This window comes from Lissotriton helveticus, chromosome 7 (assembly GCF_964261635.1).
Source record: "Lissotriton helveticus chromosome 7, aLisHel1.1, whole genome shotgun sequence".
NCBI classification, from domain to species: Eukaryota; Metazoa; Chordata; class Amphibia; order Caudata; family Salamandridae; genus Lissotriton; species Lissotriton helveticus.
In genome coordinates, this window is record NC_136068.1 from 350915188 (window position 1) to 350936435 (window position 21248).

The following is a 21248-nucleotide window of genomic DNA, read 5'->3' on the forward strand; positions in this document are numbered from 1 at the left end:
CTGCCAGACGGGAATTTTCTACTGCACGCAGCAGTGATTGCGGCGATGCAGAGGCACTGGAAGGGAGGGCTAACCGAACCGGAAGCGACCATGGCATGCCAATACTTGGTGATGGCAAAAACAACAAGTGATGGACTGAATGTGGATCAATGTCACACACTCCCCCAGTCAAAAGATCTGGGCCCAAATCCATCGTTTTTTTGCACTCCACACCACCCTGGGTTAGACAATGGCGATATGCAAATCAGCTCTGACCCTGTTGCCCCATGGGAACAGTCCAGTCCGAACTACAAAAGCCATGTCCTTCCCAGAACGGAATCAAGCATCCGAGGACCGGACCGGTTTCGAGGTAACACCTCTCTTCAGCCCGGCTAGCTTGACTCCAAGTGGTGTGGAGTGCCTGGGACCCACGTCTGGGCATCCCCAGCGCACTTAGGGCGGCAATTGCAAAAACAACAAGTGATGGACTGAATGTGGATCAATGTCACACACTCCCCCAGTCAAAAGATCTGGGCCCAAATCCATCGTTTTTTTGCACTCCACACCACCCTGGGTTAGACAATGGCGATATGCAAATCAGCTCTGACCCTGTTGCCCCATGGGAACAGTCCAGTCCGAACTACAAAAGCCATGTCCTTCCCAGAACGGAATCAAGCATCCGAGGACCGGACCGGTTTCGAGGTAACACCTCTCTTCAGCCCGGCTAGCTTGACTCCAAGTGGTGTGGAGTGCCTGGGACCCACGTCTGGGCATCCCCAGCGCACTTAGGGCAGCAATTGCAAAAACAACAAGTGATGGACTGAATGTGGATCAATGTCACACACTCCCCCAGTCAAAAGATCTGGGCCCAAATCCATCGTTTTTTTGCACTCCACACCACCCTGGGTTAGACAATGGCGATATGCAAATCAGCTCTGACCCTGTTGCCCCATGGGAACAGTCCAGTCCGAACTACAAAAGCCATGTCCTTCCCAGAACGGAATCAAGCATCCGAGGACCGGACCGGACCGGTTTCGAGGTAACACCTCTCTTCAGCCCGGCTAGCTTGACTCCAAGTGGTGTGGAGTGCCTGGGACCCACGTCTGGGCATCCCCAGCGCACTTAGGGCGGCAATTGCAAAAACAACAAGTGATGGACTGAATGTGGATCAATGTCACACACTCCCCCAGTCAAAAGATCTGGGCTCAAATCCATCGTTTTTTTGCACTCCACACCACCCTGGGTTAGACAATGGCGATATGCAAATCAGCTCTGACCCTGTTGCCCCATGGGAACAGTCCAGTCCGAACTACAAAAGCCATGTCCTTCCCAGAACGGAATCAAGCATCCGAGGACCGGACCGGTTTCGAGGTAACACCTCTCTTCAGCCCGGCTAGCTTGACTCCAAGTGGTGTGGAGTGCCTGGGACCCACGTCTGGGCATCCCCAGCGCACTTAGGGCGGCAATTGCAAAAACAACAAGTGATGGACTGAATGTGGATCAATGTCACACACTCCCCCAGTCAAAAGATCTGGGCCCAAATCCATCGTTTTTTTGCACTCCACACCACCCTGGGTTAGACAATGGCGATATGCAAATCAGCTCTGACCCTGTTGCCCCATGGGAACAGTCCAGTCCGAACTACAAAAGCCATGTCCTTCCCAGAACGGAATCAAGCATCCGAGGACCGGACCGGTTTCGAGGTAACACCTCTCTTCAGCCCGGCTAGCTTGACTCCAAGTGGTGTGGAGTGCCTGGGACCCACGTCTGGGCATCCCCAGCGCACTTAGGGCGGCAATTGCAAAAACAACAAGTGATGGACTGAATGTGGATCAATGTCACACACTCCCCCAGTCAAAAGATCTGGGCCCAAATCCATCGTTTTTTTGCACTCCACACCACCCTGGGTTAGACAATGGCGATATGCAAATCAGCTCTGACCCTGTTGCCCCATGGGATCAGTCCAGTCCGAACTACAAAAGCCATGTCCTTCCCAGAACGGAATCAAGCATCCGAGGACCGGACCGGTTTCGAGGTAACACCTCTCTTCAGCCCGGCTAGCTTGACTCCAAGTGGTGTGGAGTGCCTGGGACCCACGTCTGGGCATCCCCAGCGCACTTAGGGCGGCAATTGCAAAAACAACAAGTGATGGACTGAATGTGGATCAATGTCACACACTCCCCCAGTCAAAAGATCTGGGCCCAAATCCATCGTTTTTTTGCACTCCACACCACCCTGGGTTAGACAATGGCGATATGCAAATCAGCTCTGACCCTGTTGCCCCATGGGAACAGTCCAGTCCGAACTACAAAAGCCATGTCCTTCCCAGAACGGAATCAAGCATCCGAGGACCGGACCGGTTTCGAGGTAACACCTCTCTTCAGCCCGGCTAGCTTGACTCCAAGTGGTGTGGAGTGCCTGGGACCCACGTCTGGGCATCCCCAGCGCACTTAGGGCGGCAATTGCAAAAACAACAAGTGATGGACTGAATGTGGATCAATGTCACACACTCCCCCAGTCAAAAGATCTGGGCCCAAATCCATCGTTTTTTTGCACTCCACACCACCCTGGGTTAGACAATGGCGATATGCAAATCAGCTCTGACCCTGTTGCCCCATGGGAACAGTCCAGTCCGAACTACAAAAGCCATGTCCTTCCCAGAACGGAATCAAGCATCCGAGGACCGGACCGGTTTCGAGGTAACACCTCTCTTCAGCCCGGCTAGCTTGACTCCAAGTGGTGTGGAGTGCCTGGGACCCACGTCTGGGCATCCCCAGCGCACTTAGGGCGGCAATTGCAAAAACAACAAGTGATGGACTGAATGTGGATCAATGTCACACACTCCCCCAGTCAAAAGATCTGGGCCCAAATCCATCGTTTTTTTGCACTCCACACCACCCTGGGTTAGACAATGGCGATATGCAAATCAGCTCTGACCCTGTTGCCCCATGGGAACAGTCCAGTCCGAACTACAAAAGCCATGTCCTTCCCAGAACGGAATCAAGCATCCGAGGACCGGACCGGTTTCGAGGTAACACCTCTCTTCAGCCCGGCTAGCTTGACTCCAAGTGGTGTGGAGTGCCTGGGACCCACGTCTGGGCATCCCCAGCGCACTTAGGGCGGCAATTGCAAAAACAACAAGTGATGGACTGAATGTGGATCAATGTCACACACTCCCCCAGTCAAAAGATCTGGGCCCAAATCCATCGTTTTTTTGCACTCCACACCACCCTGGGTTAGACAATGGCGATATGCAAATCAGCTCTGACCCTGTTGCCCCATGGGAACAGTCCAGTCCGAACTACAAAAGCCATGTCCTTCCCAGAACGGAATCAAGCATCCGAGGACCGGACCGGTTTCGAGGTAACACCTCTCTTCAGCCCGGCTAGCTTGACTCCAAGTGGTGTGGAGTGCCTGGGACCCACGTCTGGGCATCCCCAGCGCACTTAGGGCGGCAATTGCAAAAACAACAAGTGATGGACTGAATGTGGATCAATGTCACACACTCCCCCAGTCAAAAGATCTGGGCCCAAATCCATCGTTTTTTTGCACTCCACACCACCCTGGGTTAGACAATGGCGATATGCAAATCAGCTCTGACCCTGTTGCCCCATGGGAACAGTCCAGTCCGAACTACAAAAGCCATGTCCTTCCCAGAACGGAATCAAGCATCCGAGGACCGGACCGGTTTCGAGGTAACACCTCTCTTCAGCCCGGCTAGCTTGACTCCAAGTGGTGTGGAGTGCCTGGGACCCACGTCTGGGCATCCCCAGCGCACTTAGGGCGGCAATTGCAAAAACAACAAGTGATGGACTGAATGTGGATCAATGTCACACACTCCCCCAGTCAAAAGATCTGGGCCCAAATCCATCGTTTTTTTGCACTCCACACCACCCTGGGTTAGACAATGGCGATATGCAAATCAGCTCTGACCCTGTTGCCCCATGGGAACAGTCCAGTCCGAACTACAAAAGCCATGTCCTTCCCAGAACGGAATCAAGCATCCGAGGACCGGACCGGTTTCGAGGTAACACCTCTCTTCAGCCCGGCTAGCTTGACTCCAAGTGGTGTGGAGTGCCTGGGACCCACGTCTGGGCATCCCCAGCGCACTTAGGGCGGCAATTGCAAAAACAACAAGTGATGGACTGAATGTGGATCAATGTCACACACTCCCCCAGTCAAAAGATCTGGGCCCAAATCCAATACGTGGTGATGGCTGCGGGCACTGCTAAAGCGGTAACTTGCCTCCACACAAGAATGTTAAATGAGGGACTGGTACCTCTGCTGGCACTGAAGGCGCGATGGGAGGATAGCATAGGCAAGCCCATACTTGCTGGTACCATGTTCTGAGACGGACATGGAAGGGTACAAGGAACGCACGAATCCAGCAGGTACATTTCTTCATCATCCATAGGGCCTACCTGACCCCGGAGAGGATCAAGCGGTACTTTCGGGTACATGACGCAATGTGCCCGAGATGCTTGGCGCCTGAGGTTGATCTGGATCACCTGTTGTGGAGCTGTCCGAGGCTAGGGACGTACTGGCCTGAAGTGGGGGAACTTCTGAATGTGGTTACGGATAGGGAAGTGGACTTTGACATGGCGGCGTGTCTACTGCTTTGGTTCCCTCATACGAAGAGGACGAAAGTCACGAGTAAATTTATTGTCCTGGGACTCATGTAGGCTCAGAGAGAGATTACTTGGCACTGGAAATCTAAAGAAGGCCCGTCAGTGAGGAGGTGGATGAATGAGCTGTTGAAATGGTCCGGGTGTGAAAGTGTTCTCAAAATGCGACAAGCTACTAGGACTGACAGCGAGAAAAGTTTAGAAATGGCGAGAGCATGGGAAATGGTAGTCCAAGCCTTGCGTGACTACATGATAGAGGATGAAGATGAGGCGCATTGAATGAATAGGGCTCCATGTAGATTAAGTGACCGAAAGCAACTCCTGATGAGTGACGTGCTCCAGTGTTGGTACGGACTACATGCACCCGCATCAGCAGCAGTTGGGGGGGTGGAGGGGGGGGGATGATTTAAGAGGGGTAGTTAGGCACTGCGACACAGTTAGGAGGGTACCGGCAGCTGGGACATAGGACTGGATTATAGTAAGGGGGGTTCCCGAGGACCACAGGCAGGTACCCGGGAAGTGATAAGAGTGGGACACAGGGGGAGGTCTCTAGAAAGACATTGGCGGGACTGCATTGGTGCGGGTGTTCACTACTGACGTTGTCCCCGCGGGACATCTGTGTCTGTTTGACGGTGCATGGGGGGTGGGATTTTAGGGGGGTTAAAGCAGATACTGAATGGTGAAGTTGACCAAACGCCCAGGAGAGGTGAACACTGTGGCATCTTCTTGAAAATGAAAGACTTGGCGCGCCGCCCAGCCTCCGGGATGTGGGCTAAATGGCTGTGTACGACTTCCGCGTCGTTTATATTTTTTGTGATGCCATAAGTGTACTGGTTGGCCTATTCTGAGGTCTTGTTTCTAATTCTGCAATAAAAAAAAATCAAAAAAAAAATCAATAAGGGTTGATTAGACTGGTGTAAGGTGCCCACTAGAACTAGTGGACATCATATGCCAGGCTAACTTCTCACAAGCGTTCCATATCCTGGGAGCGTTGCCAGAAAACGATCAGTATTGGGTGGTTTTCTTTTTCAGTTTCGGAGGAATAAGAAGGAGTGAGTTGGAGCTTCTCAGCGTTCTGGATTGACCTGCTCTTACCAGTTTGTTGTTTAGGTAGTTGGGGGCAGGGGAGTGAACGGTTTTGTGTGTGTGATGCAGGCCAGCTTATAGATACACCTCCCTTCCATGGGAAACCAATTGAGGCAGTTGAGGGCTGGAGTGATGTGTTCAAAGCTTTTAACTCCAGATACGAGTCGAGCGGACATGTTCAGCACTGCCCTAAGAGGGGCTAGGTGAGCTTTTGGAGTCCCAGTAAGGATGGCGTTCCCGTAGTCGATTTTAGAGAGAACTAGGGATTGGACTACTGTCTTGAGGTCATCGGGGGGGGGGGAGAAAAGGTTTCAATTTCTTGAGGTGTTTTAGAGAGAAAAGAGCACTTTTTGCAGAGTTTTTGATGTGGGCCTCCATTGATAAGTTCTTGTCAAGGGTGATGCCTAGAGACTTAACTGAGTTGGATAGGGTAAGGGGGCAGTTTAGGGCAACCAGCTTCTTGAGCCACTCTTGGATTGGACGATGGTTACTTTTTGGAGGGAATAGGATTAGTTCCGTTTTGGCCTGGTTGAACTTTAAGTGGTTAACGTAGAACCAAGTTTGGATCTCGGTTAGGGTGGTATTGGGGAGTTGGATGTCGCTGGGAGACTTGATCCTGAAATAGATTTGGGTGTCGTCCACGTAAAGGTGGTAATTCACTCCAGCTTTTTTCAAGATGATTGTGAGGGGCTCCATGAAGAGATTGAAGAGGGACGGGGAGAGGATCGAGCCTTGTGGGACCCCAAGTGTGAGTTTTGTTGGCTTTGAGAGACAGGAGTTGATTTTAATTTGTTGCGAGCAGTGTTGAACGAAGGAGGTGAACCATTTTAGTACTGTGCCATTAATGCCGGAACGCTTCGACAGAGTCTCCAGTAGGCCTGGATGGTTTACTGTGTCAAATCCCGCAGATAGGTCAATAAGGATGAGTAGGCAGGCATCACCTACATCTAGGGCCCTGTGAATGTCGTCGGAGACGTTGATCATAGCTGTTTCCGTGCTACAGCCTTTTCTGAATCCAGACTGAAAGGCGTCGACGAGGTTGAACTCATCAATGTGTTTATTGAGTTGGTGGAGAACACATTTCTCCAATGTTTTTGCAAGGAATGGGAGGTTAGCGATAAGTCTGAGGTTGTTAAGATCATTAGGGTCAGCCCCGGGTTTCTTGAGAATGGGTGTGATTTGTCCTAGTTGAAGGGAGTCTGGGACACAGCCTGAGGTGAGAGAGGCGTTGATTATTTTTGTCCAAAAAGGGGAAATGGTGTGGTTAAGTTTTTTTATATTTGTGGATGGGAGGGGGTCCATAGTGTGGGAGGAAGTTTTAGATTAGGAATTATATTGAAGACCTCGCTTACCGACATAAGCTCAAAGTCGGACCAATGTGCATTGTTTTTTAGCTGGAGGTAGGTCTGATTGTCCTTGTTAAAAACTCTTTCCGAGAGGTCAAGGGTGGTTGAAGGGGGGCAGGTTAAGGGGGAAGGAGGGTTAGCAGTTAGTAAGAAGGATTGATCAATTGTAGAGACTTTATTAGTGAAGAAGGTGGCAATTTCTTCACGTCGCTCATTGGTGGCTTCGATTTCTTGAGAGGGAGTGCAGTTAATTTGGCTTTTAACAATGTTGAAGAGTTCTCTTGGTCTGTTTTTCACCAGATCTAGTTGGCTGCGGAAAAAAGATGCCTTTTCCATGAAAATGTGTTTTTTGTATGACCGCCGAGCAGATCTAAGTTGTGTTAGGAGCAAGGTCGAGGGATTTTGTCTCCAAGACCTTTCCGTTTGTCTGAGTTGACGCCGTTCATCATTCAGCTCCATGTTAAACCAGGGTTTTGATTTGGTTCTCCTCCGTTGTTTGAGTTTGAGAGGAGCTACTTGTTCTAAAACCTCTGTCATTCTTGAGTTAAAGTGTGAAGTGAGGTCATCAGCCGTCCATGATGAGTAATGGAGTTGAAGATGGGGATGAATCTTGGCTTCAAGTTCGGATAAAGGTACTGCTTTGATGTTTCTGGTCAAGAGTTTAGGTTTGACATCACAAATAGGTTGGAGGCTGACAAGTGTGTCAATCCTGAACAGAATAAGGTGGTGCTCGGACCAGTCAATGGGAGAAATCGCTCTCAGGGAGACCAGTTTGTTGTTGGTAATGATCGCATCTAGTGTTGCACCTTTGATGAGAGTTGGTTTATTGCAGAGTTGCTTGAGGTTATATATTTCCAGAAGGTTGGATAGGTTCAGGACAGTGGAGTCTTCTGGGTCGTTCCAGTGAATATCTAGGTCACCCAGGAACACGTCTTTGGTGTCAGTCAAGGAGAATCGTGTTATTAGGTCTGTTAGTTCTTCGGGGAAAAGGGTACGCTCTCGAGGAGGATGGTAGATGGTGTGGAATTTGATGGGTGGGATCCCCTTGGTAGTGAGTTTGATGCCTAGGTATTCAAACGATAGGTATTCTGCAGGTTTGAGTTTGGTAATCTGTATTCCAGCTCTGTGAATAATGGCTAGTCCCCCCAGTTTTGATCTGCCTGTCTTGTCTGAAGATGTTGTATCCTGGAGGGGTGAGAATGTCAAGAATGGGGGTGGAGTGGACATTGAGACAGGATTCCGTGAGGAAAGCGATGTCAATTTCTTCAGCGAGAAGAGCTTCAGCAATGTCAGTAGTGTGTTGTACTGCTGATCTGCAGTTTAGGATCATGCAAGAGAGAGGACGGGGAGCCTCGATGATGGGGGGAGTTAGGTGGATAGAGGTGTATTGAGCAGGGGGTCTAGGCAAGTGTACAGTATTCGTGATTCTGTTAGTGCCGATAATAACAGGGATGTGGAGTGGGGCTGACTTCTGGTTCAAAGCGAGGTGAGAGTCGTAGAGCACCTTAGGTTTCGGTACCAAAAAAGGGTTGGCTATCCCCGTTGGGACTGAGAGCCTGGCTCGATGATGGGCTGGATGCTCCAGGGGTGATCTTTGGGGCCATGGGAGATGTATTGAGTGGAGTAGGAGCAAAACACCTCGGGGGGAGGGAGCACAGTCGCTTGGCCCTGTTGAGAAGGTCTTGTTGTAAATAAAGGAAATCAGCAGCATGGGAGTTCATTTTCTGCTCCATTCTGTTCAGTTGCTGTGCTATTGAGCTGAAAAAGTTTAAGGTTTTAGGCAGGGGTCAAGGATGACTTGAGTCTATGAAGGGAGATTGAGCAGGGGTCCGGGATTGGATGGAGTCCCTGGGATTAGGAGAGGAGAGAGGTTGCACGTAGGGAGTTGGAATTGTAATATTCTTATTCGAGGAGTTCGGTAGAGGAGAAGTGGGACTAGTGTTCAAGTGAGGAGTGAAGGAAATTCCGGGGCGGACGTCAGAGTTCCGGGCATTGTCAGAGAGATTGGCGGTGGAGGCAGGTTGTGATTGTGGGAGTGTGACAGCGGAAGGGGAGTGTGCAGTGGTAGAAGGGGGGAGAGAGACAACTGGATTGGAAATTACATTAGACAGGGGAGAAGTACGGGTCGGGGGAACAGGGACAGTGTAGGTGGTAGGGGAAGATTGTGAGGGAGGGTTCCGATTATCAGGGGTAGAGAGGGGAGTGTCTGTGAGGTCCTTGGGATTAGGAGAGGGGAGAGGTTGGACGCAGGGAGCCAGATTTGTAATGTTCCCATTCGAGGAGTTCAGAGGAGGAGAAGTGGGACTAGTGTCCAGGTGAGGAGGAAGAGAAATTATAGAAAGGCCATCGGAGTTCCGGGGAATGTCAGAGAGGATAGAGTTGAAGGCGGGTTGTGTATGGGGGAGTGTGACAACAGAAGGGGATAGTGCAGTTGAAGAAGGGGGGAGAGAGACCACTGGATTGGAAATGACGTTAGACCAGGGGGAAGTAAGGGTCGTGGGAACAGGGTCTGTGTAGGAGGTAGGGGAAGGTTGTGGGGGAGGGTTCAGATTCTCAGGGGTAGAGAGGGGAGTGCCTGTGGGGAATTTAGTCGCCGGAGGGCTTTGGTTAGAGACCAAGCTGTTAAGATTGGCCTTGAGGGGATTGTTAGTTATGAGTTTGTTGCTCCTGGTGTGATCAGTAGATGTGAAAATGGTGGGTGTTTGGCGACGGAGAGTAATAATAGGGGTAGTGTGATTGTAGTGAGTGATGGTGGAAGTCCATGAGTTGAGGAGATGGTCTTCAGGGCAGGGAGATTGGATCGGTTCCACAATATTAGTTAGGGTAGTGGGGAATAGGGGAGAAAGGGTTTGATGGCTCAGTTGAGTTAGCGAGTAGAGAAGTGTTGGGAAGTGGCGGTCAAAAGTGGTCAGGTGCGGGTCGGTGGCCTGTATGAGAATGGTTCCAGGTATGTAGATGTAAATGGTGAGATCCCCTTTGAAGGTCGGGGAGATGGTAGTGGAGATGTTTTCACCATAGGGAATTGTTACTGACTTGGCGACTTGAAGTTGAAGAGAGAAGGTGTTTTTCCATTTAGCCGGGCGATTAGTGTAGAAAATAAAGTTAGTTTTCGTGCTTCCGTTGGTCGCTGAGTGATAGTTATCTACAATGAGTGTTTCAGGGTGTTGTTTTAGAGTGCTGTGCTTGAAGTTCTTTTTTGCATTACTGGTCATTTTGTTAGGGTAATTAATGGACCAGGAGTTGGATCCGTAACGCACGAGATTAGAGTTCCGGGTGGGGTTAGATGGGCGCATGAATGAATGGTGGGAATGTCGAGACATACATAGTAATCAAGCAGTAGGCTGGGATGGTAATTACCCTCAGTTGACATGGTAGACAGTGATTGGAGAGATTGTTATGACCATATTGACTATAGGACGAATTACAGACTCCAAATTCCAAGTTAGTGGGTTTATTACAAAGCCAAGAAAAAATGGATGCACAAGCACCTCATCACAAGGTTATAAAAGTACATGGGAACTAATACAAATCCAAACCTACGGGCTATTTTAATGTGATGAATCATAAAGAGAATAACAATTTCCAGAAGCAGAATGCAGGCAATGATTGCCCCCATGTCAAGTTCGGCTTTCATCAGTGGTGAATGAATGGAAAGCATTAGCCTGTCCCTACACTACCACTACCGTGACAAGATCTGGAAAAAGGTGACAGCGCATAAAGACTTCCTAAGAAGTACACACACGTTGTATGGGTCAAGTAGCCAAAGCTACAGAGCTCGTTCTAAGATGCTCCTTCTCTCTCATTTGATCTCCTCACCTCGACTCCACCCTGGGGCACTGTTCCTAATATACAATCACAAAACATAAAACACACCCACAGATCACCTCATCTCGCTGGACACTTCCCATAGGCGACCTGATCAGTCCCGGTCGCTCCTCCCGCTGCCGCTGCCAGGCCGAGTCTCTGCCCCTGTGTGGAGTGGCCCCCTGTCCTTGCCCGCTCTCTCCTGTGCTGCTAAGGTTTTCCATCTGTGTCGTGTTCTGCTCGTGTTGCATTTTTTTTTCCGTCGATCCCCTGCCCCTTGTAACTTTTGCTCCTTGTCTCACTGCCCCTCCGCCTGTTGTCGCCCTTGCTGTGCCTACTGTATTTTGTGTCCTAACTTTGTTTCTGTACCCTGCGCTGTTCCCCTGCCCACCCCGCTCCCTGCCGCTGCTCCCCCGCGGCCCCACTCACGCTCCCTCCGCATCTCCTAACCGCCCCCCCAATCGCCACCCCGCTCCCGCCTCCCAGCTGCCCCTCCCTCCCACTAAGTAGTACTTAAGCCGGGCGCGCGGGACGAGGAGCTGCGACCTGACCTGACCTGGTCAGTCCCGGTCGCTCCTCCCGCCGCCGCTGCCAGGCCGAGTCTCTGCCCCTGTGTGGAGTGGCCCCCTGTCCTTGCCCGCTCTTTTCTGTGCCGCTAAGGTTTGCCATCTGTGTCGTGTTCTGCTCGTGTTGCTGATTTTTTGATTGATCCCCTGCCCCTTGTAACTTTTGCTCCATTTCTCACTGCCCCTCCGCCTGTTGTCGCCCTTGCTGTGCCTACTGTATTTTGTGTCCTAACTTTGTTTCTGAACCCTGCCCTGTTCCCCTGCCCACCCCGCTCCCTGCCGCTGCTCCCCCGGGGCCCCACCCACTCTCCCTCCGCATCTCCTCACCACTCCCCCCCACTCGCCACCCCGCTTCCGCCTCCCAGCTGCCCCTCCCTCGCCCCGCCCCCCCACTCTCCATTTATGGCAGAGTGCATGCGTACGCGCAGCGGGCGTGCCGATTGCGCGCCAAAGGTAAGCCCGTCTGCGCCCCTCCGCGCCTGGACCGCGCCCAGTGCCAGACCCCTGGCCCCCGAAGATGCCAGCCCACCCGCCGGACCTACGACGCCGCTACCCTCACCACACTCAACACCGGCCGAAACCCCGGCTGCCACCGAGCCACCCCAGGACGCACCCACGGACCCTTCACCTGCCAATCCTGCAAGTTCTCCTGCATCCGGACCTGCACCGCACCCGCCAAGCCGACCCCAAGCAGCAACCACCTGAAGTGCATCCTGCTCAACACCCGCTCCGTCCACAGACACGCCGTCGAACTCTGGAACCTCCTCGACTCCACATCTCCAGACGTCGCCTTCCTCACAGAAACCTGGATGAACGCCTCCTCAGCGCCCGACATCGCCATCGCCATCCCGGACGGGTACAAGATCACCAGGAGGGACCGAGTCAACCGGACCGGAGGAGGAATCGCCATCATCCACAAGAACACCTTCCGCATCACAACCAACACCGACGACACCCTCACCGCCGCCGAACACCTGCACTTCCAGATACACACCGACCCCAAGACCACCCTCAGAGGCACCCTCATCTACAGACCCCCGGGACCTCGCACACAATTCAGCGAAGACCTCGCCGACTTCATCAGCCCGCACGCCCTCCCCTCCGCCGACTACATCCTCCTAGGGGACCTCAACTTCCACCTGGAGAACTGCAACGACCGCAACACAACCACCCTGCAGGACAACCTCGCCAACCTCGGACTCAAGCAACTGGGGACCACCCCCACCCACTACGCCGGCCACACGCTCGACCCCGTCTTCTGCTCCAGCAAAGACGTCTCCTTCTGCCACGCCACCGGACTCCACTGGACAGACCACAGCTGCGTCCACTTCAGCTTCAGAAGGACCACGTTCCACCACCACCCGCAACAGGTTCCCCCAGAAGCTGGAACAAGATCACATCCCACCAGCTCACCACATCCCCGAGCCAGCACCCTCCCGCCAGCTCTACGAACCCCAACCAAGCCTCCAACAACCTCACAAGGTAGATCAGCAATTGCGCAGACGACCTCGCTCCACTGAAGACCCCCCGTCAGACCCGGCAACAAGAGAGCACCCTGGTTCACCGACGAACTCAAGAACTCCAAGAAGAACTGCCGGGCCCTCGAGAAAGCCTGGTGCAGAGACCCGACTACAGACAACATGACCACCCTCAAGCTTGCCACTCGAAAACACCACCAGCTGATTCACACCACCAAGAAAACCGCTTTCAAGGAACGACTAGACAACAACGCCCACAACAGCAAGGAACTCTTCAACATCGTCAAAGAGCTCTCCAACCCAAGCGCCGGAAACAACGATATCACTCCCTCACAAGACCTCTGTGACTCACTCGCCTCGTTCTTCCACAGCAAGATCGCAGACATACACAACAGTTTCAACGCACAGCCGACGCACCCGACGACCACACCAACGCCCCCCACCACCACCCTCCGCGCCTGGACCCCGATCAACACCGAAGACACCATCCGCACAATGAACTCCATCCACTCTGGATCACCAACCGGCCCCTGCCCTCACCACGTCTTCAACAAGGCCGACGCCATCATCGCACCCCATCTCCAGGACATCATCAACACCTCCTTCAACACCGCCACCTTCCCAGAGACCTGGAAGCACGCCGAACTCAGTGCCCTACTGAAGAAACCATTCAGGGGACCCCACCGACCTCAAAAATTACCGTCCCATCTCGCTCCTTCCTTTTCCTGCCAAAGTCATCGAGAAGACCATTAACAGACAGCTGGCCGCCTTCCTCGAGACGAATGGTTCCCACGACCACTCGCAGTCCGGTTTCAGAGCCAACCACAGCACCGAGACCGCCCTCATCGCAGCCACAGACGACATCCGAGCCCTGCTCGACAACTGGGAAACAGCGGCACTCATCCTCCTGGACCTCTCCGCAGCGTTCGACACTGTCTGCCACCGCACCCTAGTGCTGCGCCTCTTCGACATCGGAATCCAGGAGAAGGCACTGGAGTGGATCATCTCCTTCCTCGCCGGAAGAACACAGAGAGTCCGCCTCCCCCCGTTCAGATCCGAGGCCACCAAAGTCATCTGTGGCGTACCACAAGGATCATCGCTCAGCCCCACCCTCTTCAACGTCTACATGAGCCCCCTCGCGGCCATCGCATGCCAACACAACCTCAACATCATCTCCTACGCCGACGACACTCAGCTGATCCTCTCCCTCACCAACGACCCCGCCACCGCCAGAACCAGCCTACACGAAGGGATGAAAGACGTAGCCAAGTGGATGACGAACATCCGCCTGAAACTGAATTCAGACAAGACGGAAGTCCTCATCCTGGGATCATCACCCTCTGCCTGGGACGACTCCTGGTGGCCCCCTGCCCTGGGCAGCGCACCCAAACCGTCGGACCACGCACGCAACCTGGGCTTCATCCTCGACTCCTCCCTCTCGATGACCAGACAAGTCAACGCCGTCTCCTCGTCATGCTTCAACATCCTTCGCATGCTACGGAAGATCTTCCGGTGGATCCCCACCGAAACCAGGAAGACGGTCACCCAGGCCCTCGTCACCAGCCGTCTGGACTACGGTAACACCCTCTACGCCGGAACCACTACCAGACTTCAGAAAAGGCTCCAGCGCATTCAGAACGCCTCAGCACGACTCATCCTGGACATCCCCCGACACAGCCACATCTCCGGACACCTGAAAGACCTGCACTGGCTCCCCGTCAGCAAGAGAATCACGTGCGACTCCTCACCAATGCACACAAAGCTCTCCACAACCAAGGCCCCAGATACCTCAATGATCGCCTGACCTTCTACGCTCCCGCCCGCCAACTACGTTCCACCAGCCACGCCCTCGCTGCCGTTCCCCGCATCCGAAGAGCCACCGTGGGAGGAAGATCCTTCTCCTACCTGGCTGCCAAGACGTGGAACTCCCTCCCCATCCACCTCCGCCTGACCCAAGACCACCTCGCCTTCAGGAAGCAACTCAAGACCTGGCTGTTCGAGCAGTAGCGGCCCCCCCTCCCCCAAGCGCCTTGAGACCCTCCGGGTGAGTAGCGCGCTATAGAAATGCCCTGATTGATTGATTGATTGATTGATAGGTGATTTTCCACGGGTTTCGGTGCTCCCAGCTCCTGGCTCGATGACCTTGATTCCCAGGACTCCCTCAGTGAGAAAGAACACTGGCTCCCAATTATCAGTTCTCCTCGCTCATTTGTATCACATACTCTCAAACCTAACTCTCTTAAACAAAAGACGTTATTCTAACTAACAAAGACGACTTTTTTCACCTGCAACAGAAACGTGAGAACAGAACAAATTCAACATGCACATGAAATTTCTAGCAGCGCTGTTCCTGAGCTCCCAGGGAAAATAAATTTTAGGCCAACATAAGAGTGGAATACATAGACCTCTCAAATACACACATGAGTGAACATTTCACTTAGGCATTTCTACTTCATTACATTACAAAAATACAGTAAATTCATTCTAATTGCAAGCATCTTATGAAATCCTACATGTTAACCATAAATAATGACATCAACATTCAACCTTTATATGATGCGCATTTAAGCCAAAATGCATTAAATCACTTGTGAAAATTTTGTTAAGTAAATGACATCAAAAACTATGGATTACAAAATTATAACATGAATGCTACGTTGTCTCTTTACATGGCACAACACTTTTCCGAACATTTACACTTTCACATGTTATTACTGACCTCTTTCTAATGATCAAATGTTAACACAAAAAAGGAATATATGTGGGTGTGGACTATCCGTGATTATGATACACCCCTACAAATAACAGAGCACCATCGCGCTCCATCACCATCACAAGCTAACCACTGAATAGTATATTTTCTTTAGAACTGACATTGTATTCTCTGTGATTTATTGACGTCTAGATTCTTAGAAAGCCAGGGCTGTAACTGTCATTGACTGTGAATGTAGAGGGTTGTGGGAGCTTCTTGTGCTGAGCTACACACATGCCTTGTCAGATGGTGCTCCTCTTCTATCAAAATGTTGGCAGTGGCAAGTGCCCAATATATTTTAGGGTCTGTTAAGAAAGGACTTCAGTACATACTGCCAGATTGGTACTCTATACTTAAAATATCTCAGGGACAGGTGGCTCCAACTACTGTTGACCTTACTGGTGAGGATGCAGCCAATCAAGGAATACAAAACTACACACATAAGTCTTTGTTAAAATCAGTTAGCCCCTTGGCACACCAGCTTAATGCTCTCTTTTCCTGTCTCCCCGACCCTTCATTGCACCTTTCTCATGCTCCCTTGAATGTTCCTCCTCCAAACACCAAATCATGCTCTCTCAATCAAAGTTTGATGCCTTAGAAAATGAAAAAGTGGCCTACTTAAATGTATTTCCGAGAATACCTCAGGGTGAAGTGAAGGAGCAGATGTCAAACAAAGCTTCCTCTGATCGGGATTGCTTGACTCTGAGGCAGGTGAGGACACATCCCACAGTACTACACTTCCATCACTATTGAGTGAAACACTTGACCCATAGGTGTTATTAATCTTCATTTGTCTGCTTGAACTCCAACTTCTAAGACAGCCTCATATGTCCAGTCACAACAAAGGAAGTGCCCACATCACTCATAGCAGAATGTCCTTGACCAGATCTAGAGGACCATGTACCCAATACCTTCGATTTAAATAAAGAAAACTGCTAACCTTTCTGGGGAAATTTAAACTGGCCAAGAGTGGGTGTAGACAGATCCTGTAGAGAGTTCCAGAACAATCTTCAAAGTTTTGATTTGGTATTTTCTGTCATAAACCAGGGGACCCTTGTTGTCTTCGAACTCTTGGCTGACAAGACCCAGAGGGCTATTTTCCTTCTGAGGCATGCCAATTGTGCAATTTCAGTGGAACGGCACAGATCCATCCTCTGCGCATAGATATGAAAGTGCAAGGTGGCTGATATTGAGGTGGGACAGTCAGCAAGAGGATTCTTGTTCAGGGACATTTTTATTAAAGAAGCGGTATAATTTGTTAAAACTTTTGCCTTGCTTGACAAAGCTCAAGTGGCTCTTAAAAAGGTCTTTCAAGTGCACATTTTAGGTCTCGCCTGGCGAGATCTATTGTTGCTGACTTGCCTCGGAAGGGAGACAGAAGATAGGCACACGCAGAGCTAATGAAGGTCGTGAACGCGCTCGTGAACACGCGCTAGCATCAAGTGTATAAGATCTGCACGTGTACAGCTACAGCTGGCGCCGCGTTAATGAGGTCCGAAGCGTTAGTTCTCTTGGGAACGCGCTCATGAAGATGCGCCAGTGTTCAGTGTTGAAGATATCCACGTGTACAGCTGGCGCCTAGCTCTGTGCCACGTTAATTAGCCCCCTGCTTTGTTGTGCAACAATTGATGCCTCTGCTTTCTATTGTAACAACTCCCAGGAGAGAAATAGGCGGCCATCTCACTGGCGCCATTTGTGCTTCTTTAATTAACAAACACACGAGAAATGCATGCTTGCTTTAGCGATGGGCTGTTGTAATATGCCTCCTCTGTATTTGTGTTTCTTATTTTACTTACTTATGGTTGCTGCGTACTGTTTGTTTAATCAACAAATGAATAATTTTTCCAAATGCATACAATAGTTTATGCACATGTTGTGCTTTTGTTTATAAACATACAGGGACGTTTTAGTTTTCACTTAAAATAACTTCATTCTTTATTATCAACACACCAGTAGCTAAAACTGTATGCTAACAAGTTGCGGGGGGTTAGCTGCTAAAAGCGGGTTATTGTACTCTATACCGCATGTTGGATGTGTTCCTCTTTGTGAATGTCCTACCCTATTAATGGTGTTTGTTTTCTACTTACTTATAGTTGCTGCGTACTGTTTGTTTAATCAACAAAGAAATACATTTTCCAAATGCATACAAGAGTTTATGCACATGTTGTGCTTTTGTTTATAAACATACAGGGACGTTTTAGGCTTCACTTAAAATGATTTCATTCTTTTTATTATCAACACGCCAGTAGCTGAAACTGTATGCGGGCACGTTGCGGTGGATTAGCTGCTAAAAGCGTGTTATTGCACTATATATCGCATGCTGGATGTGTTCCTTTATGTGAATGTCCCACCCTATTAATGTAAGGGAGAAAATGGCTAAGGAGGTAGGCAATATGGTGAGCCGCCGGGTATAAGGCCTCTCCTATAAGGCATAACAAGGCTCACTGCTGCAAGGGGGCCTCTTTGTGTTTCTGGTGTTAGAAAACTACGTGCCACGCTGGGAGTTCGCCTTCCTAAAGGCTTGTGGGAAGAACATTATGCATGTGGTCTCCCTTAAAATAAAGCCTTCCATGTTAAATCGCTCCAAACCACTGCTAAAAGAGTTGCGTGGCAACAGTGTGCACAAAATAAAGAACAGAGGAGGTTTTGTGTATCTGTGTAAACAATTCCATAATGGCTCTATATTATTATACATGGCTCCTCGCTAAGTCCGATGCTATTTAATATCTATGTAGCGGACTTAGCGAGGGTAATAAAGGCCTATGGGGTACGGCTACATCTTACGCAGATGATACCCAGCTGGTCCTGGCTATCCATAGGGACGGCCTTGCTGTGGCAGCTAACTTCCAGAGAGCTATGCTTGAGATCAGTACCTGGATGACCTCGAACTGTCTTAGGCTCAACTCGGACAAGACCGAGATTATGACTTTCGGAAAACTCTCCCCTGAATGGTCTTCCAGTTGGTGGCCGGAAATGCTTGGCCCTCCACCTGTCCCAGTGGAAAAAGCCAGAAATCTGGGAGTGATATTTGATAGCAAGCTGGCTTTTGACCTTCATACTAACAAGGTTGTCTCGTCATCATTCTTTATTTTGAAAAAAATAAAGAAACTACTGCCTTATCTCCCACCCTCAGCTGGGAAGACTCTGGTTTCCACCTTAGTCTTCTCAAAAATAGATTATGGGAACGCTCTCTTTCTTCACACCCAGAAGCTTGTCATAACTAAGCTGCAATCCATTCAGAATGCGGCTGCTAGGATCCTTCTAAACATTCCTCGCCGCAAATCCACTACTTATGGCATCCGTCAGCTCCACTGGCTGAGAGTTGAGAGCCGCATAAAATGTAAGGCCCTCTGTATTGCATATAAGGCAGTACATGGCATAGGACCCAGGTTCCTGACTGAAGCCTTTCAGCTTTATGTCCCTAGAAGGCAATTAAGATCGGCTAACATCAGTCTCCTCTCTGTGCCACGTACAAGAACGGTCACTTGGGGAGACAGGCGTTTTCTTGTAGCCACACCAAGACTCTGGAATTCTTTGCCACTCGCCATCAAAACTGCCCCGTACCTGATGAGCTTTCGCAGGCTCTTAAAAACTTGGTTGTTTAACCAGTAAGAGGATAGCCGAATTCAGTAGCTCCACAGCGCCGAGACACCTTAGGGTATTTGTTGCGCTATAAAAGTTGCGTAAATAAATAAAATTATCAACACAGCAGTAGCTAAAACTGTATATGGGCAGGTTGCGGTGGAGTAGCTGCTAAAAGTGTGTTATTGTACTATATACCGCATACTGAATGTGTTCCTTTTTGTGAATGTCCCACCCTATTAATGAGACGGAGAAAATGGCTAATGCGGTGGGCAATGTGCTGACCAGCCAGGTATAAGGCCTGTCCTATGAGGCATAACAAAACTCACTGCTGCAAGGGGGCCTATTTGTGTTTCTGGTGTTAGAAAACTATGTGCCACGTCAGAGGCTCTCCTTCTTGGAGGCTTTTGATAAAACATTATGTATGTGGTCTCTCCTAAAATACAGCTTTCCATGTTAATTCACTCCAAGACACTGCTATAAGAGCCGCGTGGCAACAGTGTGCACAAAAATGAGAACTGTAAAGGTTTTGTGTGAATCTGTGTAAACAATTCCATAATGGCTCTGTATTATGCTAACACTGGCACGCCGGGGTGTGGGGATTAGTGCGACTCCTCTCTGCCTAGGCTGCCGACGCAAAACTAGAAATCAATTTCCGGGCACTCCGGTGGTGCTTAAAAACGCCGCCCAGCACTACAGGGGCCTGCTGCTTCTTTTAGAGTTTAAAGCCCTAGCACACTGCTCACCGGGTATGAGGCCTCTCCTATAAAGCATAACAAGGCTCACTGCTGTAAGGGGCTTTTCCGTTCTTGTGGTGTTAAAAAAACATGTATCACGCTGGGGGCTCGTTTTTATGGAAGGCTTGTAGGAATAACATTATGCATGTGGTCTCCCTTAAATGTTGCAGGACCAGGAATCCATCTTCTAGCACTTCTGCGGTGCTTACAAATACCGTCCAGCACTATGGGGGCCTGCTGCTTCTTTCAAACTTTAAAGGCCTGGCACTCTGTCCACCGGGTACTAGGCCTCTCCCATAAGGCACAGCACTATAGGGGCCTGCTGCTTCCCTTAGAGTTTGAAGTTGTGGCACACAGCCCACCAGGTACCAAGCCTCTCCCATAAAGCATGACAAGGCATACTGATGCAAAGGGCCTGTGTGTCCTTGTGGTGTTAAAAAACCATGTACCACGCCGGGGCTCACCTTTATTAAAGGCTTCTGGAAACAACATTATACATGTGGTCTCCCTTAAATGCTGTAGGACCAGGAATCCATTTCCGAGCACTCCTGTGGGGCTTACAAACACCGTCCAGCACTATAAGGGCTTCTTTTAGAGTTTAACGCTGTAGTACACTGCCTACAGGGTACCAGGCCTCTCCCATAAAGCATAAAAAGGCTTACAGCTGCAAAGGACCTGTGTGTCCGTGTGGTGTTAAACAACCATGTACCACGTAGGGGGCTCGCCTTTATTAAAGGCTTCTGGAAACAACATTATGCATGTGGTCTCCCTTAAATGCTGCAGGACCAGGAATCCACTTCCGAGCACTTCTGCGGTGCTTACAAACGTCATCCAGCACTATAGGTGCCTGCTGCTTCTTTCAGAGTTTATGGCACTCTGCCCACCGGGTAACAGGCCTCTCTTATAAAGCATAACAAGGCTCACTGCTGCAAAGGGTCTGTATGTCCTTGTAGCGTTAAACAACCATGTACCACGCTGGGGGCTCGCCTTCATTAAAGGCTTCTGAAAACACCATTATGCATGTTGTCTCCCTTAAATGCTGCAGGACCAGGAATCCATGTCTGAGCACTTTTGCGGTGCTTACAAATACGGTCCAGCACTATAGGGGCCTATTGCTTCTTTCACAGTTTCAACCATGGTACACTGCCTACCAGGTACTAGGCCTTTCCCATGCCAAGGGCCTGTCCTTCTTTGTAGTGTTACAAAATTATGTACCAAGCTGGCGGGTCGCTTTCATGTGAGGCTTATGGGAACATTATACCTGTGGTCTCCCTTAAATGCTGCGGCTAACAA